Genomic DNA, 15585 nt, shown 5'->3' with positions numbered 1-15585 from the left:
CCTCATCGATTTTTTTCTTCTGATTTAAAAAGTAATTTCCGTAAGCCTTCACAGGGTTATATAAGGATGAGATAATGTACATAAGCATAGTATCTGTCACATTGTAAGCACTTCAGTTGCTAGTTGTTAAGTTAAAAAATTGAATTCATGAAACAAATTACCAAGAAGTGTTTTTTTTAATAGTAATGGGATTTATGAGAATTTCCGTTAGATGGCAATATCTGTCTAGTTGCTTTGTATATTATAGATATTATTTGAATTAAAAATCCATATCAAAAATTATTAACAAGTAGAATTATGTAAATCTCCATTGGAATTTTAAAAAATAGTTTAATCATTTTGTTGTTGAATAGGTGTTGGTGGGATGAGGAGGTAGAATATAGGCAATGGTAAGTATCTTTTTTTGGGTCCAGTCATATTTGACCTTTCCCAGGTCTGGGTCTATGTCAGACTTCTGAGGCCAGGTGGAAAGGAGGTCTAATATTAAAAACTCTTCTTATCCCAAAACTCCTTTAGATCCCCTTAAATAGAGAATATAGTAGGAAGAAGGAAAATTTCTCTATCCTTTTTTTTTTTTTTTTTTTGCCACAGAGCGTAGGTGCTCTTTAATGATGGTTAAATAAAAATAGGCAGGAGTTCTGTAGAAAACAGTGTCCACAAGGCCCTGGCATGCATCCCAAGGGCCATGGGGGTGGGTCCTGTGCCACCCTGGCCACAGCATGGCCGCTTTCTTCCGTGACTTGTGGGACACTCACCACTTTTGGCCTGGGCCTGGGTCCCCAGAAAGCCTGAGTCCTCTGCTGGGCAGAGAGCTTCCCTGCAGGCTCCACGAAACTTCCATGGGCCCAGGCCTGGCCCTATAAGAAGTCTGAGGCTCTGTGTCTGTCAGGGAGTTGCAGCAAGTTTTTCATGATGCAGGAGAGGTCCTGACTGATGGTGTGTGTGTGGCAAAGCCAGGAGCAGGTGTGCTTGTGAGAGTCGGGGGCCCACCCGCCGGGCTCTTGCCTTTGTTTCCATCCTGATGTGTTGATGCATTTATTTAAGTCCAAATGCATATGTCTCAGTGCAAGACCTTATGTCAGTGAGAGAAAGTTTCTCCCTGCCATTATAGAGGGAATTAAATCATTTTTGACACTGGTCTTTAATAAAACTTATATATTGAGGATTCACCGTGTACCAGGCACAGGGCTACTAGATTCTTTTAATAATTAAGATGTGTTGTGAGCTGAATTGTGTCCCCCAAATTTGTATGTTAAAGTCCTAATCCCAAGTATCCCAAAATGTGACTGTATTTCAAGATTGGGCATTTAAAGAGGTTAATTAAGGTAAAATGAGACCATGTGAGCCCTAATCCAGTACTTTATGACTGGTATCCTTATAAGAAGAGATTAGGGCACAGACACACCCAGACAGTGGACCATGTGAAGATACCTGAGGAAGACCGTCATCAGCAAGCCAAGGTAAGGACTTCCCTGGTGGTGCAGTGGTTAAGAATCCACCTGCCAATGCAGGGGATATGGGTTCGATCCCTGGTCTGGGAAGATCCCACATGCTGCAGAGCAGGCAAGCCTGTGCACCACAACTACTGAGCCTGCAAGCCACAACTACTGAAGCCCACGCACCTGGAGCCGTCCGTGCTCTGCAATGAGAAGCCACCACAATGAGAAGCCCATGCACTGCATTGAAGAGTAGCCCCCGTTCACGGCAACTAGAGAAAGCCTGCATGCAGCAATGAAGACCCAACGTAGCCAAAAATAAAAATAAATAATTGATTAATTTTAAAAAAAATCTTGGGAAAAATAAAAAGCCAAGGTAAAAAAGCTTCAAAAGAAACCACATCTTCCAACAGCTTGATTTCGGACTTCCAGCCACCAGAACTGTGAAAAAATGAATTTCTGTCGTTTAAGCCACCCAAACTTGGTACTTTGTATGGCAGCCCTAGCAAACTAATACAAGGTGCTAAATAATTCAAAGCACGTTAGCTGTAATCCTTTTGTTTGGCTGTACCCTGCAGGCCTGCAAGCCCTGTAGTTGCCCCACCTGGAGACCAAGACTGAAGAAAGAGCCCAAAGTCAGTGACAGAGACATCAACGGTTTAATGCAGGGGTCCCCAACCCCCAGGCCACAGACTGGTACTGCTCTGTGGTCCGTTAGGAACTGGGCCGCACAGCAGGAGGTGAGCGGTGGGCAAGTGACTGAAGCTTCATCTGTACTTACAGCCGCTCCCCATCACTCACATTACCGCCTGAGCTCCACCTCCTGTCAGACCAGCGGCAGCACTAGATTCTCAGGAGCACAAACCCTACTGTGAACCGCGCATGCGAGGGATCTAGGTTGTGCGCTCCACATGAGGATCTAATGCCTGATGATCTGAGGTGGAGCTGAGGCGGTGATGCTAGCACTGGGGAGTGGCTGCAGGTACAGATTATCATAAGCAGAGGGGTTTGCACACAGACCATAATAAATCAGTTGCTTGCAGACTCATATCAAAACCCTATCAGTGAGTGGCAAGTGAGAACAAGCTCAGGGATCCCACTGATTCTGCATTATGGTGAGTTGTATAATTATTTCATTATATATTACAATATAATAATAATAGAAATAAAGTACACAATGTAATGTGCTTGAATCATCCTGAAACTGTCCCTCCCCCCACCCCCTGGTCCATGGAAAAATTGTCTTCCATCAAACGGGTCCCTGGTGCCAAAAAGTTTGGGGATCGCTGGTTTAATGGATAGGGGGATTTTACATGTCTGAAGTAAGGTCCCCCTGGAGTGACATTTTACTGTCTGGTAGAAGGGAGCAGGACATGGCATCAGGTACCAGTTATAAGGGGAATTGATGTCAGATTGGCTCTTCAGTTACCAGGGAAACCAGCAGAGGGCCATGCCCCTCACTGCCCCTTTGATAAGCTATCTTAGTGGAGATGTTCTGATCTAAAGTTAGAACAATCATTAGCTGGGGCATAGTGCAAAGAGGTAAGGTCAGTAAGGTGAGTAGGGTGTAGGTGAAGCAGGCACTGTTTGAGCCGGGGATGTACAGAGAGCAAGAGAACAGCCACCTTGAGGGCCGGACCATACACCTTTCAACAACTGCAAAGTAAAGTTTGATCACAGGTCTACTTGACTCCTTAGCTTGTGCTTTCTAGGCAAATTGTCCAACTAAGCTGTATTAATATTTTTGAAAATTTCATGTGCTACCATCCAGCATAAAAATTAACTTTCTATTTGAGTTGTGCTTGAGAGTTTATCTCATTTGGCTTTATTCAGCTAGTCAGTTTTAATGTATAAAAACATATTTTTGCATTCAGTAAAAATACTGCATAAAGTATAAGTAAATGGTAATGTAATTAATATGTTATCCACTTGCCGAATCCTCATATGTACCTAGATCAGAGAGTAGGATTTAACCTCTTGCTGGATAAGTCCCTTTTTGCCCTTCTAATGATAATAATCAGTGTCATAATAGGATTCATTATGTTGAACAAATAGATGAAATGTCAGATCTTTGTTAGGTTTATTTATTGCCTTATTTAATCCTTAATACCTTAAGAGACTCGTTATCCCTTTTTTTATAAATGTGGAAATTTAGGCTCAGTGAAATGATGCAGGTTGCCAGAGATATGTGTCTCAGCATGTTCCTCCTTGGGTTTATCTGTCTGGGACTCTCTGTGCTTCCTGGACTTGGGTAGCTATTTTCTTTCCCATGTTAGGGAAATTTTCGACTACAGTCTCTTCAAATATTTTTCTCAGGCCCTTTCTCTTTCTCTTCTTCTTCTGGGACCTCTATAATATGAATGTTGGTTTGTTTAATGCTGTCCTAGAGGTCTCTGAGACTGTCCTCATTTCATTCTTTTTTCTTTATTCTGTTCTGTGGCAGTGATTTCCACCACCCTGTTTTCCAGCTCACTTATTCATTCTTCTGCCTCAGTTATTCTGCTATTGATTCCTTCTAGTGTATTTTGTTTCAGTTATTGTGTTGTTCATCTCTGTTCTTTAAATCTTCTATCCCTTTGTTAAACATTTCTTATATCTTCTTGGTCCATGCCTCCATTTTTCCCCCAAGATTTTGAATCATCTTTACTATCATTACTCTGAATTCTTTTTCAGGTAGGTTGCTTATCTCTTCTTCATTTAGTTGTTCTTGTAAGTTTTTATCTTGCTCCTTCTCTGTTGTCTCATTTTGTCTAACTTACTGTGTTTGTGGTCTCCTTTCTGCAGGCTGCAGGATTGTAGTTCCTCTTGCTTCTGATGTCTGTCCCCTGGTGGGTGGGGTTTGTCCAGGGGCATGTGCAGGCTTCCTGGTGGGAGGGACTGGTGCCTGCCCTCTGGTGGGTGGAGCTGGATCTTGTCCCTCTGGTGGACAGGGCTGTGTCAAGGAGTGTGTTTTGGGGTGGCTGTGAGCTTAGTACAACTTTAGGCAGCCTGTCTGCTGATGGATGGGGCTGTGTTTCTGTCTTGCTGGTTGTTTGGCTTGAGGTGTTCCAGCACTGGAGCTTGTAGGCTGTTGGGTGGGGCTGGGTCTTGGTGCTGAAATGGGGACCTCTGGGAGAGCTCATGCCAATTAATATTCCCTGGGGCCTCTTCTACCAGTGTTCTTGACCCCACAGTGAGCTACAACCAACCCCCACCTCCCCAGGAGACCCTCCAAGACCTGTTGGTAGGTCTAGCCCAGGTTCCTATGGAGGACTGCTTTGTGCTGGGTCCCAGTGCATGTGAGACCTTGTGTGTGCCCTCCAAGAGTGGAGTCTCTGTTTCTCGCAGCCCTGTGGGGTTCCTGCACTCAAGTCCCACTGGCCTTCAAGGCTAGATGCTCTGGGGGTTCTTCCTCCCAATGCCAGACCCTCAGACTGTCTTGGAGGGCTATTTTTATGTGGAAATGCCCCTGTGTAGCCTGTGTGGGCGTTTTTTTTTTTTTAATTTAATTTAATTTAATTTTACTTTACTTTTTACTTCACTTCACTTCACTTTTTTACCCTCCTTCCTCAGTGTATGCTGGCCATTACCCCTTTGATAGGGGGTGTAAGTGATGTTGTGGTGACCAGAGCCTGCACTGGTTGTTGAGTGAGGCCTTCCCTTTGCTCTGTGGTTGTCACTGCCCTGTTTGGGGCGGGGCCTGCTCCCTAGTTGTTGGAGTAGAAGTCCCCAGATATGTTCCTTAGCTGAGCTGTGCAGGCAGCTCAGACTCTGGACTGGCCCAACCCCTGCATGTACATGCCTACAAAGCCCACAGCTGCTAAAGCCACACCAATCTCAGCTACGGGAGCACTTGTTGTCTGGGTGTTCTGCAGGCACTGAATTTATGAAGCCGTCAGCGGAGGTGTAACTCCTCAGTTTGCTCATCTGCGAGGAGAGATTTCAGCTCTTCTTCCTTAGTCACACAGACCCTGGGACTCAGCTGTGGTTTCAACCCCACCTCTGCAGCTGCTCCCAAGGCTGCCAGAGCATGCAAGTCCATCAGGTGGGAGGGTGCTGGGACAGCAATCGGAGGACGTGGGCAGCCCAGGTGGGGAGGGGGTAGAGGAGGTGATGGCCAGTGGTGTGTGAGCCTACTCCAGCAGGAGCCCTCCCTAGTGCCTGTGGAGGCAGGGGCTGGTGCATGGGGAGAAAGGCTGCAATGGCGGCCTCACCCTTTGCGCGTCACTCAACAATGGCACTTTGTTTCTGTGGTGCTCTGGGCTTCCTTCCATGAGCATTCCTGGTTGCGGAGCTCCTCACTCCCATTGTTACTGGGCCCAAGCTCGTTCTGCTCGCCACACGGCAGGCCAATAAATCAGGAGACAAGTTGTTGGAACAAGGAATAACGATTTTGATCGGAAAGCTAGCAGACTGAGAAGATGGCAGACTAGCATCTTCAAAAAACCATCTTACCTCAGGCTGAATTAGGGCTCCTTTAATACAGAAGAGGGGGAAGGGGAGGGCCCACTGTGGCATTGACCAATGGCTGAGCAGGACCACTAGTGGTTGCTCGTTGACAGTTGCTTGCTTGGGGGAGGGGCCCACTGTGGTGCCTATCAATGGCTGAGTGGGACCACTACTGGTGGCTCATTGATGGTCGCTCACTTTGGGGAGAGGCCCACCGTGGCACCAACCAATGGCTGAACAGGGCTGCTACTGCCCCACCAGTATTACTATTACCCACTGTCAATGTCCATTCCACAATCTTGTGGGAAAGGAGGCAATGAACTTTCTGGCTACTTACTGCTGAACAGGGGCAATGAGGGAGTGATTGTGAAATGGAACTGATCAGCTTTGGGTCGGGAATACTCCTTAAAATTTTTAGTAACCAATACAATTCTCTTTATCTACAACTATTTGAATCTGATGAAATTACTTCTACAATGAAATTTTCACCTCAATACTTCTTCTTTTTGAAGAACAACCTTAACCCTTCTAAGGGTTCACAAACCCATTGTTCTCTAGGACTCTCAGGAGTTATGTCATTTTCTGATGACAGTGGTGCTGCTTTAACCCAAGTGTGATGAATCCATGGCTTTACTCCAGCTAACTTGACAGATGAGTGTGTGGTAAGTAATGTCACATGTGGTCCTGTGCACCTTGCAGTCAGCTGGTGTTCAGGCCCTTGCTCTCTCCAGGTTATAAGGAGAACTCAGTCTCTAGGCCAGAAAGGATATAAGGCTACCTTAGTTGGATAGCCAGACCTGCTGGAAGCAAACTCACGAACAAAGGTTAGTATAGTGCCCAGAGTTTTAACATAATTGGCAACTGCTAGATCTTTCAGAGCATTTATATCAATAGATTCTCCCACCTGGGTAGACACCTGGAATGGCCTACCATACAATATTTCACAGGGGCTAAATTTAAGCCTCTTCTGGGAGCCACTCTGATCCATAGCCGGGCAACTGGCAAAGCCTTATCCCAAGTTAAATTAGACTCGACTTATTTTAGCAATGCTCCTTTTTAATGTATAATTCATTTTCTCAGCTTTTCCCATTGATTGTGGTCTCCAGGATGAATGTAGCTTCCAATTAATTTGCAGTGCTTTAGACACTTGTTAGGTTATGCTAGAGACAAAAGCAGGCCCATTATCGCTTTGAAGGGAGTTAGGCAGTCCAAATCGGGGGATAATTTCCTTAAGGAGGACTCAACTACTTCAGATGCTTTTTCTGTCCTGGTGGGATATGCCTCTACCCATCCTGAAAGTGTCCACAAATACTAGCAGGTGTCTGAAATTTCCTGTGGCTCGAGGCATTTGAGTAAAGTCTATTTGCCAGTCCTGAGTGAGGTAGGATCCTCTGTGTTGAGTCCCCATCTGGAGAAGTCTGATAGCAGTCTTTGGGTTATTTTTAGCACAGAGCATGCAATTTTGAGTGACTCACTGGATGGCCCTTTGTAAGTTAGGACCTATTATATATTTTTGAATCCATTATAAGGTGGCATCTCTCCCGTAATGGGTACTATTATGAATGTGCTGCAGCACAGTGTCCAAGAGTGCCTCAGGAATCAAAACAACTTGTGCACTACATTTCCAGCCAGATGAGTTGTGATCAAGAGGGAATCCCTACTCTTTGGCCCTCTCCTTGTCCTTTCCTGAAAACACTGGCTTGTATTTTGACAAGTCAATCTGCGGGAGAAGTGACCCTATCCTGACTTGATAATCCCCTTCCTTTGCTGCTTTCTTTGCAGCTTGGTTAGCTAACCAGTTGCCCTTTATTATATGAGTTTAGCCCTTTTGGTGGCCTGGGCAGTGCATTACGTCCACTTGTGAGGGCTTATAGACTGCTTATAATAGTGATAGGTTTTCAGAAGCATGTTTTATGTCCTTATGGTTTGAAGTGAGGAGTACCCTTTCTTTCCAGGTTGCCCTGTGAGCATGCACCATGGAGAATACATAGTGAGAGTCTGTGTATATATTTACTCACTTGCCTTCAGTGAGTAGTAAGGCTCTTGTCAGAGCAATGATTTCTGCCTTCTGAGCTGAACTCCCTGGGGGCAGAGCTTATGCTTCAACAGTCTTTCTAAGGGTTACCACCACATACCCAGCACGTCACCTACCTTGGTCCATGAAGCTGCTTTCATCAGTAAACAGTTCCATATCTGGCTCAGCCAAGGGTTGGTCCATTAAATCCGGTCTGCTAGAGTACACTAGCTCGATGACATGTAGGCAGTTGTGCTCTGGGGATTGTGCAGCATCAATTGGAAGCAATGTGGCTGGATTTAGGGTTGAAGAGACCTGGAGTCTTGCATTGGGATTGTCTAAGAGAATGGCTTGGTACTTTCCCATTCTCCCAGAAGTTAGCCAAATAACCCCCTTTTTGTTCCAGTAAAGAAAGGACATGGTGAGGGACATACACCGTGGTGGGTTGCCCCAAGGTAAACTTACCAGCTTCCAGAAGTATGTCACAATTAGCTGCTACAGCTCGAAGGCAAGTTGGCCATCCCTTAGCAGTCTGTTCTAGTTATTTTTGAGAAGTAGGCAAAGGGTCAAGGGATATTTCCCAGAGTTTGAAATTACACCCCAAGACTTATGCCTTGTCTCTCATAGACATACAGTTTGAAAGGTTTTTGTAAGTCTGGTAGTCCTAAAGCCAGGGCTGAGACTAACTTTGTTTTTATTGTTTCAAAGGCTGCTGTGCATTCCATAGTCCAAGTAAGGGGCTCAAAATCATGTCCCTTTAAAGCCTCATAGAGGGGCTTTACTATGAGCCCATAGTTTGGGATCCAGATCAGACAGAACCCTGCCATTCCCAGAAACCCCCTCAGTTGTCTGCAAGTCTTGGGTGTTCCAAAGCCTGCAATTGCCTGTTTTCTATCAGACAAAAGACCTCACTCTCCTTGGGAAATGACAAAACCCAGATACGTGACTTGTTGCTTACATACTTGGGCCTTTTTCTGGGAGACCTTATATCCACAATTGACCAAATAGTTCAGGGTTCTTATGGTATTTTGTAGACACTTATCATATGTAGGGCTTGCGATGAGCAAATTGTCCACATATTGGAGTAAGACTCTTTCATCCAATATTAAGTTTCTAAGGTCCCTAGCCAACATTTCCCCAAACAAGGTAGGGGAATTCTTAAATCCTTGAGGTAGGACTGTCCAATAATAACTGTTGGACTACCTGTGTTTCTGGGTCCTGCCATTCAAAAGCAAACAGCTGCTGTGATTCTTCTGCAATAGGAATGCAGAAAAAGCATCCTTCAAGTCCAAAACTGAGAGCCAGCTGTATTCTACTGGAATAGTTGTAAGCAGAGTGTATGGATTAGGTACCACAGGGTGCAAATCTTGGATTATTTCATTAATGGCCCTCAAGTCTTGGACAAAACGATACTCTGTTGAGTTTGGCTTTTTGACCAGGAGGATAGGGGTGTTATATGGGAACCTGCAAGGTTTAATCAGTCCTGTTTTCAAAAACTTTTCAAGAATTGGCTGAATTCCTTTTGGGCCTCTTGCCTCAGAGGGTATTGTTCTAGATTAGGTGTCCCAGCGTCCCCTTTTTAATGGGATTAGTATTGGCTTTCCCTGGGGTGCCATCAGCCCAACACTTCTGTCTTACCTTTTCATAGACCTCGGAGGGGAAAGGGCTGTGTCTCCTTTTCTGGGGTGTCCATGAGTGCCATCTGTAGGCTTACAGCATGCTCTGGCAGGACCCTGATGTCAAGCTGTCCTGGCTTAAAAGTTACTTGAGCATTTAATATACAAAGGAGATCTCAACCCAAAAGAGGGATTGGACACGCTGGAACATATAAGAAACTGTGTTTCAGGGTGAGGTCCCCTAATTGGCATTTTAGAGATTGTAAGAAAGAACGATTTTGTACTTCTCCAGAAACTCCCGTGACAGGGTTGGATTGAGATGTTTTCTGTTCCACCTTGGTGTTTACCACAGAATATGTTGCACCTGTATCTATCAGAAAGTCAATCAACTTGTTCCCCACTGTCAGAGTTACCTGGGGCTCCTGGGGAAATTGGAATTGGACGCCTCAAGTCGAAGGGAGCACCGGGCCTCTTCATCATCAGAGTGTTCCTCTCTTTCTACCATATGAGAGGCTCCCGTCTCTTTTATTGTCTTCTTTCTTATTCTTTAGCCCAGGGCAATCTTTTTTCCAATGCCCTTCCTCTTTACAGTAAGCACATTGTTCTCTCCCCAATGGTGGCTTACCTTGTTTCGGGTTACTTGCCTTCCGAGACTCCATTGCTGCTCTCAGAAAAGCTGTGTTCCGTCTTGCATTCTCTTCTGTCTCTGTTTCCTGTTGTTGAACGCTTTAAAAGCAACATCTACCAATTGAGAAGGGTTCATTCCAAATGCACCATCTAACTTTTGTAATTTTCTTCTATCTGGGGTAATTTGCCCAGTGAAGGTCATGTTTACCATTCTCATATTTTCGGGGACCTCAGGGTCTGCATCAGTTTACCACCTATAAGTTTGATAAATTCTTTCTAGAAACTCTGATGGGTTTTTGGTGTATCTCCTGAATTTTGGTTAAGCTCTTTTGCCTGGGTACTCCCTTTCGAAGACCCGCTAAGATAAACTTCCTATAATGTTTCCTATCATACACTTCCTATACTGGAGCAGCATACCTCCATTATTATGATCCCAGTCAGGCTCAGCCATAGGAACTGCCCTAAAATCTCTGTGCTCCATCTATTCATCCCTCCCTCTGCGCTAACCCTGGCAACCACTAATCTTTTTAATGTTCAGTAGTCTTTTTGTCTTCTCTTATATAAGATCCATTGGTGACTCTTGCATTTTGAATGGATCTTTTTCCATCATGTACCATCTTGTATTCATCATTTGGAAAATATTTGTTTACTGAATTATGTAGATCCCCAAATGTTGACACATTTCATTATTCAGTATTCAAATCACGTTTGAATTAGTCTCACCAGTACCACCAATATCAGGGCAAATCTAAGTATCGGGAAGCTCTCAAGCTCACAGAGGTAGATACAAATTTTCTAAAATTTTAATTTTTGCTTAAAAGCTTGATTTTTATCATTTAGCTACAACACTGTCAGCTGTTTTCTCAGATTCACTTCAAGAGAATGACTGTCAAATACTTAAGACTGTCAGTATTTTTTCAGTCATTCTTTTAAGTAAAAATGCTATTCCATGAAAAAAGCAACTAGTTCAGCTTGCAATTCAACCACACAAGTGCTTTTCCTTGAGACAATTGTACTTTTGTATGTAGCATGAGGACCTTGTGTTTTTCCATTTTGTCAGTATTGAAATGATGTCTGCTCGAGTCATACTTAACAAAAATAATTTTACTGCTTCATCGAAAATATTCTTACATGCAAGTTGGCAATTTTTTATACTGTGAATATGTGGCAGTAATAGACATGGCTGCTACTACCTCGATTCATGCTAAGGTCAACAGTTTTACCGCCATTGTATTTGTACCATCAGTGAAAATGGTAAATAACATCTTAGTATTGTTTTTGATTTTCCAGAGCCCCAAAGAGTTTCAGGAACCCTCAGAGATCCATGAACCACCCTTTAAGAACCAGTGGTGTGTGGTAACTATAAAGTCTTATTCTCTACAAAAATTAATCCAGAAAGAACTGTATTAAGGGAGAGCATTTAGTCTTCTTCTTTGAGGTTGCCTTTGGCATAGAAGGAGCTCTCTTTGCCCCTGCAATTACCTTCTTGGTGCCTTTTGGAGGGAAACTTGGGTATGCCTAGTGGCTCAATCTCATCTTCCCTCTTTTTTCTCTTTGGGATCCAGCCAGACTGCCTGCAGATTTTGTGATTTTTGGCATCACAGCGGCCTGCTTTGGTTTTTCGGTATTTCCAGTAACTGAGCAGTAAAGTTTCATTTTGGGATTCAGTATTAGGAAATCTAAACCTAAGTGTTGTCCTCAAAGTCTTTATCAGTAATAAAGATGCCATTTTAATCTATGTGAGATCATTTCTTTTTTCTAAATATTTATTTACTTATTTTTGGTTGCGTTGGGTCTTCGTTGCTGCGTGCGGGCTTTCTCTAGTTGCATCAAGCGGGGGCTACTCTTCGTTGTGGTGCGCGGGCTTCTCATTGTGGTGGCTTCTCTTGTTGTGGAGTACGGGCTCTAGGCATGTGGGCTTCAGTAGATGTGGCACTAGGCTCAGTAGTTGTGGCTCGTGGGCTCTGGAGCGCAGGCTTAGTGGTTTTGGCACACGGGCTTAGTTGCTCCACGGCATGTGGGATCTTCCCAGACCAGGGATCAAACCCGCGTCCCCTTTTGTTGTGGTCATCCATTTACAATGCTTGGTGTCAGTCTATTTATCTCTTGTAAAAATAAAATACAGTGTGTGTGTGTGAAAAAAAGAAAAAAAAAAGGAGAACGTTAGAATAGTAGTGAAAATTACCTGTGTTTTGTCAAATCTTGTTCTATTTGCATATTTTAAATAAATGTAAACTAGTAAATATTTGTACTTAAAAAAAAAAACAAAACAAAAAACCTGCGTCCCTTGCAATGGCAGTTGGATTCTTAACCACTGTGCCACCAGGGAAGTCCCATGTGTGTGATCATTTCTTTTACCCTTTATTGGTTCTGCACTCAGGTAAAAGAAGGGTGTATTATTTATTGGGCCCCACAAGCCCAAAACAGATTGTATTGCCTAGTTGATCTGTTGGGATATATGTGATTAGCTTAGTGGAAGCAGAAAAACCATGATAATATTTGATAATTATGCGAGGTCCTGTTACATTTCTGGTATAATGGTGTCCAGACAGGTTTTAACCAGTGAATTCTTGGCACTTTTAATCCCTTGCAGCTCTGGCAATAAAAGGTAGTGGATAATTATCTTGTAAGCCAAGTGACTGTGTATTGTGGTATTGTGAAAAGAGTCCAGAATTTCAAATCCAAAGACTTTGTCTCTAAGCTCAGTTCTACCATTTAATAAGGCTTTTAGCAAGCCCTTTATAACCCTCTTTGATCCTCGGCTTTTCTTTGCAGATCAATTTCTGCCTTACTTATTCCTCATAAGGTTATAGTGGGGTCTAATGTGGGACTGCACATAAGAATTTCTGTGTTCTCTGTTAGCGGGCAGTGCTGATGACAGTGTCATTGGTCTCATCCCCAAGTAGCAAGCATCTTCTTCGATGTCAGACCTGGATAAACTGAGTCACAGCATTGTGTTCCACTCAGTGTCTTTTTTGTTGTGCTTTGTTTTTTAAAGGCCAGGTAAAACTTGAATAGATACTTGTTGTAAAAGATTCGAAGTATTGATATATAAAGTAAACTGTTTAAGTCCTCCTTAATTTCTCCCCACTGCTACTTTCAGTCTCCTTCCCAGGGCTTAATCACCCAGGGCTAATCATTAAATTTGCTATGTATTTAATGTGTGTGATTGTGTATACATACATGTGCATAGAAAATATGAATGTTCTTGGGACTTCCCTGGTGGTGCAGTGATTAAGACTCCACACTCCCAATGCAGGGGGCCCGGGTTCAATCCCTGGTCAGAGAACTAGATCCCACATGCATGCCACAACTAAGAGTTCGCATGCCACAACTAAGGAGTTGGCAAGCTGCAACTAAGCAGCCCGCCTGCCACAACTAAGACCCAGTGCAACCAAATAAATAAATAAATATTAAAAGAAAATATGAATGTTCTTTAGGTTGCTTTTTCACTCAACAGTATGCCTTGAAGAACTTTACTTTTCCATGTCAGTAGGTAAATACCCCATGATTTTTCTATGAAAATAGAAATCGTAATCTTGGTTTCAAAGTTACAAGGAAACTCAAAATTTTTCTCTGTCCTTATCTGGTATATATAATCTCTATAGCATTTCAGATGATTACATTTCAGATGATTACATTTCAGATGATTGCATGTACAGTCTCCGTTTCCACCAGAATTCACTGTCTTTTGAGGAAGCGTATCCATTTTGAAGCTATTGTGATTGCTAAAGTAATTCATAGAACAATGTAATTTGGAATAATTAGGATATGCTTTACACATATCAAAGGTGAAAAAGCATGGGGGCAGGTATAGAGACTGGTGATAGGTTTGGCATGTGTAAAGGCACAGATGTGCAAAAGAATAAGATAGGGGTACTGAGGCTCTGAGAGACATATTTTAATTCAAAGTAGAAAATAATTGCTGTAAGAGAGGTCCAGATAAAGTGCTATGGGGATTTTTAAAAAGAATTTTAACTAAGGTAGTAATCAATTGGTTATTGAGGATTAAATAGGATTAGAGTATACAAAGTTGGAGAACAGAAGTATTGGGAAGTATTTTCCAGGCAGAGGGGAAAATATGGAGAAAGAGAAAAATGCATGAAGTACTTTTTGAAAAAAGTGAGTAGTTGTAGGGTCAATGAAAGTATTTAGGGAAACAAGGTTAGAAAGTTAGGATGGGAACCAGATTTAAAAGGACTACAGATTATGGGCTTTGCTGTCTAGACATCATTCTAAAGGTAAAGAAGAACTATTGGTTTTTTCAGTAGATGAGTTATATGATTGTAGCTGTTATACAGAATAATGTAGTGGCAGAATTGAATTTCTATATAAAAGGAGTTTGGGAAGGCTAGTTGGTTGGACTTGAAGTTCAATTCATAAACAAACACCATAAATAATACTGAAAAACATCATTTGTGCCAAAAAATGGAGAAAGGGATGTAGATTATGTGGATGACTAAAGCCAAAAGAGAATCCTGTACCCTTTAAGCAGTCAGTCCCCATGCCCTCTTCCCCATTGCCCCTGGCAAACAATTTGCTTTTTGTCTGTGGGTTTGTTTAATTTGGATATTTTATATAAATGGAGTCAAACAATATGTGGCTTTTTGTGTCTGGCTTTTTTCACTTAGCATAATGTTTTTGAGGTTCATCACATTGTAGCATGTATAAGTACTTCATTCCTTTTTATGGATGAGTAATATTCCATTGAATGTGTATACCGTTTTATTTATCCATTCATCCATTGGTGGACTTGTGTAGTTTCCACCTTTTGGCTACTGTGATTAGTGCTGCTATGAATGGTCTTCTACAAGTATTTGTTTGGGTACCTATTTTCAGTTCTTTTGGTTATATACCTGGAATGGGGTTATTTAGGAACTGCCAGACTGTTTTCAACAACAGCTGCACCATTCATTTTACATTCCCACCAGCAATCCACAAGGGATCCCATTTCTCCACATTCCCTGCAACACTTTGTATTTTCTTTTTTCTTGCTCTCTCTTTTTTATAGATGTCCTAGTGGATATGAAATTGTTTCTCATTATCATTTTCATTTGCATTTCCCTAATGGCTAATGATGTTGAGCATCTTTTCATGTGCTTTTTGACCATTTGCATATTTTTGGAGAAATGTCTATTCCAGCTCTTTGTCCACTTTTCAATTGGGTTGCTTGTCTTTTTGTTGTTGAGTTGTAGTAGTTCTTTATATATGCTGTATACTAGAACCTTTTTAGAAATATGATTGCAAATATTTTCTTGCATTCTATAGGTTATCTTTTTACTTTCTTGATAATGTCCTTGATGCAAAATTTGGTTTTTAATTTTGATGAAGTTTGATTTATCTAGTTTTTTTTGGTTGCTCATGATTTTGGTGTTATATTTAAGAATCTATTGCCAAATTCAGGGTCATGAAGATTTACCCCTGTTTTAAGAGTTTTATAGTTTGGCTTTTATATTTAAATTGT

This window comes from Balaenoptera physalus (assembly GCF_965194825.1).
Source record: "Balaenoptera physalus genome assembly, chromosome: 10".
NCBI lineage: Eukaryota > Metazoa > Chordata > Mammalia > Artiodactyla > Balaenopteridae > Balaenoptera > Balaenoptera physalus.
This window is presented reverse-complemented; position numbering follows the sequence as displayed.